Here is an 11310-nt window from a genome sequence, read left to right on the forward strand (position 1 = left end):
CACGGAGGGAGTGGTCCCGTGGCAGCGTAATGTTTAGTGCACAAGCACCCCAAAAACGGCTCTTTTAAGAGCCATCCAAATAAAAGTATTGAGCAATAATCCTGCAATATAACTACCACAATTCATGTCTACCAGTCACTGTGCATGTAACATCAATTCATACAATACTGACCTCTCTGATATTACACCATTAAACTTTTTCTTTACTTTAATTATCATTTTGAAACTGGACAGTCTACAATCTTATTGTACTTGAAAGAATGTGTGAAAGAATGACATGAGAAATAGTAGTCATTACGGGATATATATATATATATATATATATATATATATATATATATATATATATATATATATATATATATAGCTAGATAGATAGATAGATAGATAGATAGATCTCTTTTAAATGCGAAAAAAATATAAATCTCTCTCTCTCTCTCAAAAAATATATATAGTATTTATATATAAATATACATAAGAAAATATATATTTATATACATAAAAATAAATAAAAAAATAAAATAACCAAAAATGGTTATGGTTGGTTAATGGAAACAGAACAGTACAACAAAAACCCGGCTTAAAGAACAAAAACGAATCACCAGCCTGGCTCGTTCCCAGCAGAGGCTGCCACCCCAGCTACTCCAGTACATCCATATTTAGTGTAACAATTGTGTTCTCATAAATTAATTTGTGAATTTGGAATTTGATATACTCCCTTTGCTGGGGTGGCAGCCTATGGAGGGAAGGAGCCAGGCTTGATAAAAATCTCTTCTCCTCAATCCTTGCAGGTGGTGGAGGTGGCAAGGGGGCAGGTGGCCTCTGCAGGCTTTGAATGAGGAGGTCCTCGATTATCTGCTCCCTTCCATCCTTGGCCGCATCAACCCCCCTCCCTCTCTTCCTCTTCCCTGTCCGTGCACCTGTGTTATGATAAACAACAGAGGTTGAACCCAAATGCACGACTCGACTCAGGTGATTCAGTTCAAGGTGATATTTATTGTGACCCAGTGAAAATACCATGGTGCAGGATGAAATAATGGAGTGCTGGGGGGGTCCCGGAGTCCCGTGAGGAGTGCTGGTGGTGCTAGGTGAAAACGTGGCGATCTCCCCGGTAATGGCGGAGCCGCGTCTCTACGCGGTCTGCATCGTGCTGGTCGGAAGCTTCCCAAGATGGAGGTCGGGTGGCTGTGACTGGCAGTGGCAGGAGGAGACAAACAGGCGTGGTAGCAAGCAGGCAGACGAACTGACAAGCAGGCAGGCAGGCAGGCAGGTAGGCAGGCAGGATTAACTGAAACAGAGGAATCAACAAGTTAGTAACGCTACACAAGCGAAACACACAAGAAATAACTAGAGGCTGGTGTCAAACTAGGTACCGCTCAGGCTGAGAGTATGAACTGGCGACGAGTGGCTGGGAATATGGAGGTTTTATGGAGAGGTTGATTAGTGAGATGAGACACACCTGGCTCTACCTGCTGGAGAGAGAAGACCACGCCCATGCACAACACTGACTGGGAAGGGGGAGACGAGGATCAGACATACACAGGGAACAGACAAACAAAGGAGAAGAGGTGCTGCCATGATGTAGATCATGACAACCTGTATGAAATCGAAATCACAACATTTCTGTTGGTGACATAGTCTGTAAACATTCATTTTCAATTTAGACTGGAGCCCTACAAATAAACACAATAATCACAATCCCACTTCTGTACAGTACATACCACTGGTCGAAGCAGCAGTAGCAGTAGCAGCAGCAGGACCAGCAGCAGGAGCAGCAGGAGCAGCAGGAGCTGTGCCCTCGCTGTCACTCGAGGATTGATCTATAGAGAAATTACTATTATTATATGATCCAAAATTATTCTACAATAGGGGAACACATAATTTGAGATTTAATGGAAACAAATGTGAGAGAAACAATACACATAAAAACTGCTCTTTCGCCTACTGAATTTGAAAGTGTTTTCACATGTACTTTACTATGTGTATGTCTTCACTTAACCAACCATCACAAACTAATGGTCCTGATGATGGCCCTGCTTCTCCTGACCACAGTTCTCCTGAGGGCCCTGCTGCTGCCTCATCACCCAAGCTCTCTTCGTATGAGTTCTCTGCGGTCCAGTCTTCCTCGACCCCCTGACCCATGTTGCCACTGGTTTCCCTGGGCGTGGTGAAGGGATCGAGGAAAGACAGGACCGCAGAGAACCGCCACTTTTTTAATGTCCCCCCCACTGACCCGCTCCTTTTCTCTCCTTCTCTTTTCTTTTTGAGGTATGTGTCCCTCAGCCCCTTCCATTTTTTTCGACACACCTCAACTGCAAACACATACACGCACACACAGAAAGACATGCACATTGCATAAATTAACTTCTAACCAAATTAAATATCAAGACAATAAACATTCACACAAACTGAAAGTGGTATCCTGCAAAAGGGGATAGATAATGCTATGCAAGTGCTAACTGATGCTAACACTTCATAGAGAAACAAGGTCAGTAACGCAGTAAAACAAGCCACAGATAGCTTCAAAACTTACCGGGGAGTCCCACCTCTTCACTGACCTTCACCCACGCCTCCTCTTTTTTATTTTATCCCGGTAGAAGACGGCAGCAGTGTCGTAGAGCACCGGGTGCCCACACACAGCTACAATCAGCTTCTCCTCCATGTTGGTCTGAGTGTAAACAATCGTACGTGAGGGAAGTGACGTCGTCGGCTCACTCAAAGCAGGTAGAGGCTGGGGGGGTGGGGGTGGCAAGCTTGCCGGCAGCAGCGATCTGAGTGCAGCAGTGTTGAAGGAGAGATCAGTGAATGACAGCTTAGGTTTAAATGAACCACCTAATTTGGAAGAATGGATATGGTTGGTCAGTGACCGATGCTGATCTGATCAGCTGGCTGTCAGCTGATTACAGCTGGGGCTTATGATTTCCATGTCCTGCATCAATTTTCGCTATGCTTCATTTCATTCAGGAACACTCTTGTCATTGATTAAACCATTTATTGCAACAAATGATCTACAGTTAGGTTTGTCGCTGAAGGCTCCGCTCCAAAAGCTCCCCGGATTTGACAAGCAGCATGCTAAGTCACTCAGGGGAGCATAGCCCCAAAGAACAATGGAGCTCAGCACCGGCTTAGGTGAGCCCATGCAAGCATCAGCCAATATGGGAAGAACTATGTGTGGCAGCAGCTTGCTGTGGACTTCAAGTTGTTGTCCTAAACAGGAGCAAGCATGCGTCCCAAGGAGGTCATACTAACTTAGTGTGCCTAACTACGCATTGCAGCAGCTTGCTGCAGACCTCTACAATTCTATTAACTAATCGGGTGCAAGCATATATCCCGAGGAGGTCATACTACTTCAGTGTGCCTAACTATGTTTTGCAGCAGCTTGCTGCAGACCTCTAAAGCGTTTCAACTAATCGGGCACAATCATGCATCCCTGGGAGGCCAAACTACCTAAACTCATTGACTGCCAACCATTTTCAGTACAGAGAGCCCCATACTGCCAAGTGTTTTATAACATTTTGACTGATTTTCCAAGACCCACAGAACAGTGAGTTCTATGACTATGTAAACATCAAACATCTTTCCAAAAGAAAGAGTAGACTCTCTTCTTTCATCAGAAAAAAAACGTTTGTTTCTACCTTTTTCCATTCTTCATCAATCGGCAGTAGAACATAGGTTGGTTTAACCAAAAACACCAGTTTTTGACCAAAAAAGGGAGAAAACAAGCTTTTTGTGTAAAGAAACTTTTTTTGCTTTAGTGTCACCTCCAACATCTGAAAAGTGGTTTCCTTCCATAAAACAGCAAAAACAACATTGAGAAAGGTCTTTTGATGGCAAAATAATAATTTATTTATAAATACACACACACACACACACACACACACACACACAGGATTTCATATAGCTGCGACAACATACAAACATGTAAAGAATTGCACAAAGTCCACCTTTTGACAAAAATGAATTGACTATTTACTTGGTTATCTATATGTGTGTGTGTGTGTGTGTGTGTGTGTGTGTGTGTATGTGTGTATGTGTGTTTCCACCCCTACACAGAATAGTTCAGCTTAGTGTGATAATCTGTAAAACACTCTCCTGAGTGCAAGGGGACACAACAGGACTGACACCACATTTTGGTCTCGCTGCGCAGGCCCCTGCGAGCACAGACCCTACACTTCCTTGCTGGTCTCACCTTCTTGCTTGTGGGCATCAGGTGTTCGAGTTTGTGTCTGCTTAGGTCTCCGTCTAGCCTGCTCTCTGGGTCAGTGTTATATGGTGCTCTCGGATTACGTCGGCCTTCCTCCAAGTCCCCACACCCCTCAACCCCCACACCTGCCCCTTCCTCCTCCACCTCACACCCCCCCACATGTCGCTTTATTGTCCAGGACTTCACTACACTGCGAATTAACTCCAAGAGGGTTTTACACTCCCCTGGGGTTCTGGCTCGGTAGAGGACATAGGCATTAAACATACATATTTAAAAGAGATAGGCTACAAACTTTTTCGACCAGTTCAGCGATCTTCGAATTAAGGGATTGTATGCAATATTTTGGTCCAACTTATCCACCCCATTCATGGAGGAGTTGTACGCAACAATGCACTCTGGCTTGAGCTGAGCAACCTTGTCTTTGTATCCCCTCTGCCACACATCAACCCTCTGCATCGTATCTTGGTGGCAGGTAGTTACCATCCTCACCAACCGTTTGTCCTGCCACGCTACTACCATCACCCTCTCATTGTGCCGCACAACTTTTTCCCCCACCCCCAAGTCAGTATTTGTTATCTTGTTGATGATCTGAGGTTCCCCCCTATTTTTCCTCAGTGTTCCACAGACATTGGTTTGCGTTCCCAGTAAACGTTCACACAATGTTACAGAATTGTAGAAATTATCCATAAACAATGTATAGCCATGACCTGGGAGACGATCAAGGAGAGAGAACACTATCTCTGGCAGAGTACTAGCTTCCCCGACATAAGGACACATATTGAAGCAGTACCCTGTGACAGAGTCACACAGTATGTAGGATTTGATTCCATATTTCACAGGCTTTTGTGGGTTGTACACTCTGAGAGATACGCGCCCCCGCCACTGCATCATACGCTCATCAATGCAAATGTTTTGCCCTGGTTGATACAGCTCCTTGAACTTTTCAACAATGTAATCTAACACTGGGTGGACTTTGTACATTTTGTCAGTTCCATCCTGTAGTGCATTATTGTTGTAATGAAGGAACCTCCATATGATCAGAAATCTGTTCCTTGCCATAGTTTTGCTGAAATGAGGCGTGGCATCTACCTCATCAACACTCCAATACAGTTCAAGGTTTGGCTTTTTGATATAACCGGTGAGAAAACTGAGTCCAAAGAAAGATTTAAGTTCCGGGATTGACACAGGTTTCCATGCATTACCTCTGCTATATGGCAGATTGTCAGGGCGTGCTTCAAAATACTGATGTGCATACAGGTTGGTCTGATCCACAATATGTTGGAGCAGCTCGTCGGTCAGGAAGAGCTCCAGGAAGTCAGCTGGCAGGTCGCTGTCCAGCTCCGCAGCAGCCTTCCGGGGTCCAGGGGTTGCAGTGAAGGGGAAATAGTTTGGTTGCCAGCCGGCTTGATGCCAGTCATCCTCGCGACCTCCGCTTGATGCAAGACCTGTAAATTATAGAAATATATACAATTACCACAAAATATATATTTTTTATTGCTATGGTGTGATGAGGAGAATACTTTTTTTTTTACCTTTCTTCCTCGCTCTGCCAACAGGAGTGGAAACTCTGTTTGATGCACGACCTGTAAATTATAGAAATATATACAATTACCACAAAAATATATATTTTCATTGCTGCCATCTGGTGTGGAGAAAACTTTTTTTTTTACCTTTCTTCTTCGCACTACCAACAGGAGTGGGAGCTCTGCTGGATGCATCATCTGTAAATTGAAAATTGCTTCACATCAGTAGGCAACTGGCAACAGATGTTACAATATGAACTAGTGGAACTAAATGGTGTTCATATGACATGGACTGAAGCTACCAATGGTAGTGGGAGTGCTAGCTCTGCTGGCTGCACAAACTGTAAATTACCTCACATCAGTAGGCAACATATACGTTTATGAACTAGTGGAACTAAATGGCGTTCATGTGACATGGATTTAAGATAACAGTGGGCTAACAGAGCTCTCCTGGATGCACAATCTGTAGCTAGCTGCTAAATTGTAAATTCCTTCACATCAGTAGGGGAAGGGGGAAAAGTTCGCTCTTACCTCCCTCATGTCTTCTTGGAGCCGCGTCTGGGGATGAGGATCTGCTGTTCCCAGTTGATCCAGATGGCAACCACTCATCTGACGAATCCGGGTCAGGTTCGCTGAGCTCATCATCTGACTCGGACCTGTCTGAGCCGAGCTGTGGTGAAAGACGCCGTGTGCTACTTCCTCTGCTTGGCCCAGGATTTTGGTCAGTGGCTTTATCGTCTCGATTGTTTTCAATGTTCGCGACGGGATTTTGGTCAGTGGCTTTATCGTCTTGATTGTTTTCAAGGATCGTGGCACTGCCACTACGACACATACTCTGCTCGAGTGTTAGCTGCCTAAACTTTCTCTTACGTCTCAATGGCGCCATGCAAAACATGATTAACGTCTACGGACGTTTTTGACAGTCAAGGGTTGTATTTAAATAAACGTTCATAGACGTCCGCGGCAGTCAGTGAGTTAATAAATATGATGAAACCCAGCCATCCACTTCAATGTAGCATTTATTCACAGAAAAGTTTACGTGACGTTATCCTGTAAGGTCTTGCTCATGGCCTTCTGAGCATATATGATTTCTTTGAGTTCTGGACAAACATAGCGCATAACCCATTGCCTTGACTGTGCAGGAACAACTTTGGTTGCGGTCAGAGGTGTCAAAAGTACTCACATTTGGTACTTAGGTAGAAGTATAGATACTTGTGTAAAAAATGACACTAGTAAAAGTAGAAGTACTGATTCAGCCACTTTACTCAAGTAAAAGTAAAAAAGTACAGGCTAAAAAGTAAAAAGTAAAAAACAATTTTTGCTGTCAATGATACACAATACCTCTTTTGATAACTGAACAAAACGAAAAGTTCTTGGCACACAAAATAGGATAGTTTTTTTTTCCCCTATTAACTACCTGCACAGTTCTGGTACAAAGAAAAATAAATAAATCACTGGTCTGTTGCTGCAAGTTAAATTTCAGACAGAATAATCAAGACTGAATTGACCAGAGGTCCTCATGAGCACCTGGATAATTCAGCTTTATAACAGCTTTGGTACTCTCAATACTATACTTAACATATTACTTTTAACAGAATTTGTATCTTTTAACACTTTATATAGAAAAAAACTTTTGTTTTGACAGGCTTAATTGACGCCAATGTGCAAATCAGTTTTCCATTTCAGCAACGAACTTAAAACATTATGATCAACATGGAAACTAGTTTAATCAAGTTGTTTTTCTTTGTGAGATATTCACTCATCTCTACAGGAATCCCAAAATAGTTTATTTAGCCGATCTGGTTCTCGAAGTTCTTTGAATCCAGGCATGTACTTTTGGGTCTGAAAATCAGTCCTGCAGTGCTGAAAAGCCTCTCGCAGGCAGCTGAGGCAGGTAGAGGTGTGTTGAGCTTCAGTGACACGTTGCAGACTGCTGGGAAAGATTTCAGGACATCCATGGTATCATCCGGGCAGGCCAGGTAGGACTCTAGCTTGGTTTCCTACAGTTTATGCTGCTTGGATGGGCCTTCATCTGAGGTAGACTTCCTCTTTAAAGTAGGTGCAGTGAGGTTTTTGTATCTCTCCAAGTGACTCACGTGCTTTCTGTAGGAGTGACAACACACACATATAAGACACAGATATACACAAAGATAAGAGAAAAGTGGTTCACCTGACAGATTTGTTATATAAATGTTTAACATTGTCTTAGTGCGGAGTTGACGTAGATGATTAACAACTATTGGCACACATGGGACATTAGCCTTCAGACCTTTCGGCTTAAAAGCTTTTACTGACAGAACATGTATTTATTTTAACCTAAATCACCATTCAACCCCTAAACCTCCCCAAGAGGGGCTTTCTGGCAGAGAGCCCAGAAGAGTAACGTCTCACAACAGGGGCAAAACGGAAATTAATTGAGGATTATTGGGTTGTTGTTTTTTTTAACCAAGCGCTTGCTAGTGTTAGCTCTAACGTTATAGTATCAAAACAATGTGTTGTCATAGCATTGCTAACGTTGTAAACTGGCCTACAAGAAATGCTAAATGAGCTAATGATAACAACTGAAAATACACCTTACCTGTATGTGTTTATTCAGATTTGACGGAGAGTTCTTTAACGCCAGAAGCTCGTGGTTTTTAGGTTGGCACAGGACACAACGCATTCGCCATGAATCATTCTTGGAGCTGACAACCTCACACAGTTCTCTTAAATAAGGTCATGAATGGGGAATATCTTGCTTCTCCGAATATGATGCGTCGCCGTTCCCTGGTTTGTTCACTTTCTTCCTCCATGTCGCTGCTGCAAGTTTTCTCTCCAACATAACCTGTAACTCACGGCTCTTCTCTCCGCGGTTGACTTTCCCTCTCTAGGTAGTTACATCTTATATGTCGCGTCGTCATCCGCGGAGGGAAAAAAAAAAAAAAGTAACGAGCCTGTTTTGACAATGTTTAGAAAATATTTTTAAATGTAGGGAGTTAAAAGTAAAAAGTTGTCAGAGAAATAAATACTCAAGTAAAGTACAGATACCTGAAAAATCTACTTAAGTACAGTAACAAAGTATTTTTACTTTGTTACTTGCCACCTCTGGTTGCGGTATACATTTACAATTAGCAAATCTGCAGACATTTTCATTTAAGTTGATGCAAGCGATGTCTGCCATGACTTTCTCTTCGGAGTCACCTTGAAAATGTTCTTCTCTGCCATTTTTTGAGACACTTGGGATTGCTGGTCATGCTGAATCACAGTTTTGGACAAAGACTAACTGTGTGTGACAAGATCAAAACACCGCACAAGAGAGGGCCTGGTGCCCTGTGAAACATCTGCTAATTTAAGTCAGATCAACAACAGACCAATCTAGTCTTTGGTTGAATTTTTTGGATGTAGAGGGCTGCAATTGCTGAGAAGGATTTGTGATACTCCAATGTACCTCCATATGATATGGCTAGATCTGAGATGATGGCCAAATATGTGTCCATCTCAACTCTGCGCTCTGGGTACACTTTACAGATTACATCTCCATAGACGCCAAAGGCTACATTAAAGTCTGCCATGGTTAAGTTTTTGATAGTCTGGAGTCACTCTCTTTTAAAATCACTATAACATCTCCACAGTCAACCAGACGTCTGCCAGAAGAATCAGCAGAACACAGTAGGATTTTAACCAGATTACCGTCATTACCTGCAAGGATCTGATTCCTCAGCTGAGGAGAGACAGCAGCAGCTGGCGAACAAAAGTAACTGCCGCGACTGCATTTCCTAGGGTTCTGTGTGGCGTGATGACGATGGGGGCGTGTGGGATGCGGTGGTCGCCAGTGAGACGTCCGGCGGTCCAAGCTGAGGGGATGTGTTTTGGATTGGGATACTAACGCTAGCGTCAGTGAACTCATTTGAAGTTAGAATTGGCGCTGGAACAGGAACAGTTCTTCTTGGCTGCGCATTTCTTTGAAGGGGAAGAAGGAGTGACGGGAGAACCAGTGGCCACATCAGGAATGTCAAGGTGACGCATGGCGAATTTAAAGAGCTCCTTATGGCTTGCCCCCGAGGGAGCAGGGATGTTACGGTTATAAAGAGCTTCCACAATTTTTGACACGGGCCAGTCTTTGTAATGACGGATCTTTGTTGCTTGCCAGCTGGGAGCTAGGACGAACCTGGCAGCTCTCGTCCACTCTTTCCTCAGATGTGTCCTCTCATGAAGAGTTTTGAGGACGTACCCGTCCAAATCAGATAAATTGTCCGGCTCGAGATGGGACATCATGAGCGGATAGGGGTATGTAATAAAAAGATATTCGATCAAATTGTATACTCAAGCTTGCCGCCAGCAGCGATGTGCGACTGATGCTGATCTGATCAGCTGGCTGTCAGCTGACTACAGCTGGGGCTCATGACTTCCATGTCCTGCATGAATTTGCGCTATGCTTCATTATTGGATTCTGATTTAACCTTTAATCCACAAATCAAAAAAGTTGTCCATCTTTTAAGAACCATTTCCAAATCAAACCAATACTATCCCACCCTGACCTGGAAAAAGTCCTGTTCATAAGTTGATCTTTTCACGAACAACTGCAACTACCTTCTTTCTGGTAACACCCAAAAGTCTCTTTCCCGCCTCCACTATCCAAGTTTGTCTCCATTGGGACCCTGTCTATTTTAAGAATTGATGTTATGATTTTAATTATTTCTTCTAAAGTTAGTCTGGGTCTTGCCTCGGGGTGAGTGATATATGGAGTATATGTAAAATATTCTGAGACTTGCTCCGCGTGAGATGAATTAAATGATTATCGCGAATATCAAGTACAAATTGTCATGTGAATGTTTTAAGCCGTCAGCATTTAATTTGCTTTGGAGTTTTGCTCTTCTCACTCTCTCCTAATATCCTCTCACAGCAGACAGCAGAGTCCCCCGTCCATCCAGAAAACTTTTGTGTATGCATTCGTGTATATGTATCAGGAAAGGAAGGAAACAAGCATGGAGGGAGTGAAAAAAAGTGAAGAGGCAAAGCGAGTTTAGGAGTGTTCAGAGACTGTAACTGAAGATGGAGATGGACGACTTGGTTCCAAAGAGTAGTGGCAGTGGTTTGGATTTTGCCAAGCAGACGGTTATCTGAAAAGCCATTGCCACAAAAAGTGACAGTTCCATGAATTTAATTCACCACCTGAAATGCCATCGCTTTTTAACGAAGAATGCCGCAAACTCTGCTTGTCCACATCGCCACCCACACCAAGTCATTGCCAAATCCTAACCATATGAAAAAAAGCCCAAAAAAGCAACAGAGCACAGCTGCAGAAACAAATATCAAAGACCTGACCCCAGTTACTGGGGAAAGCCAGGATTCAAAAATGTCATTAAGACAATTGAAAGTACCTAAAGTTTGATTTACCTGGTAGCAAATTTCAATGAGAGAAAAGGTGGCCCACCATGTGCCAAACTACTCCACATATAGATCTGTGGTCTAGCAGACCCTTGGAGTCTTATTTTAGCTTAACTCCATCGACAACTGGGAGTTGAAAAGTTTGTGCCTCCAAACAAGCTTTTTTCCTGATGATCATACAGGCTTGTCAAGTTCCGTGACAGGAGAGCGTCTTGC

The 11310-nt window shown here is 43.2% G+C and overlaps 1 long non-coding RNA gene across 2 annotated transcripts; it reads right to left on the reverse strand.

Moving 5' to 3' along the window:
- Positions 1 to 514: 514 nt before the first annotated feature.
- Positions 515 to 2770, reverse strand: LOC115579467 (uncharacterized). Of its 2 annotated transcripts, XR_003983655.1 has the most exons (4): positions 2534 to 2770; positions 1722 to 1820; positions 1018 to 1288; positions 515 to 920 (listed from the first exon to the last, which is right to left on the reverse strand). It is a non-coding gene; the product is annotated as an uncharacterized LOC115579467 (long non-coding RNA). The 2 variants fall into 2 exon arrangements; XR_003983654.1 differs by lacking the exon at positions 515 to 920 and having other exon boundaries at positions 977 to 1288.
- Between the last annotated feature and the right edge of the window lie 8540 nt (positions 2771 to 11310).

Source organism: Sparus aurata, chromosome 3, assembly GCF_900880675.1.
Source record: "Sparus aurata chromosome 3, fSpaAur1.1, whole genome shotgun sequence".
Classification (NCBI taxonomy): Eukaryota; Metazoa; Chordata; class Actinopteri; order Spariformes; family Sparidae; genus Sparus; species Sparus aurata.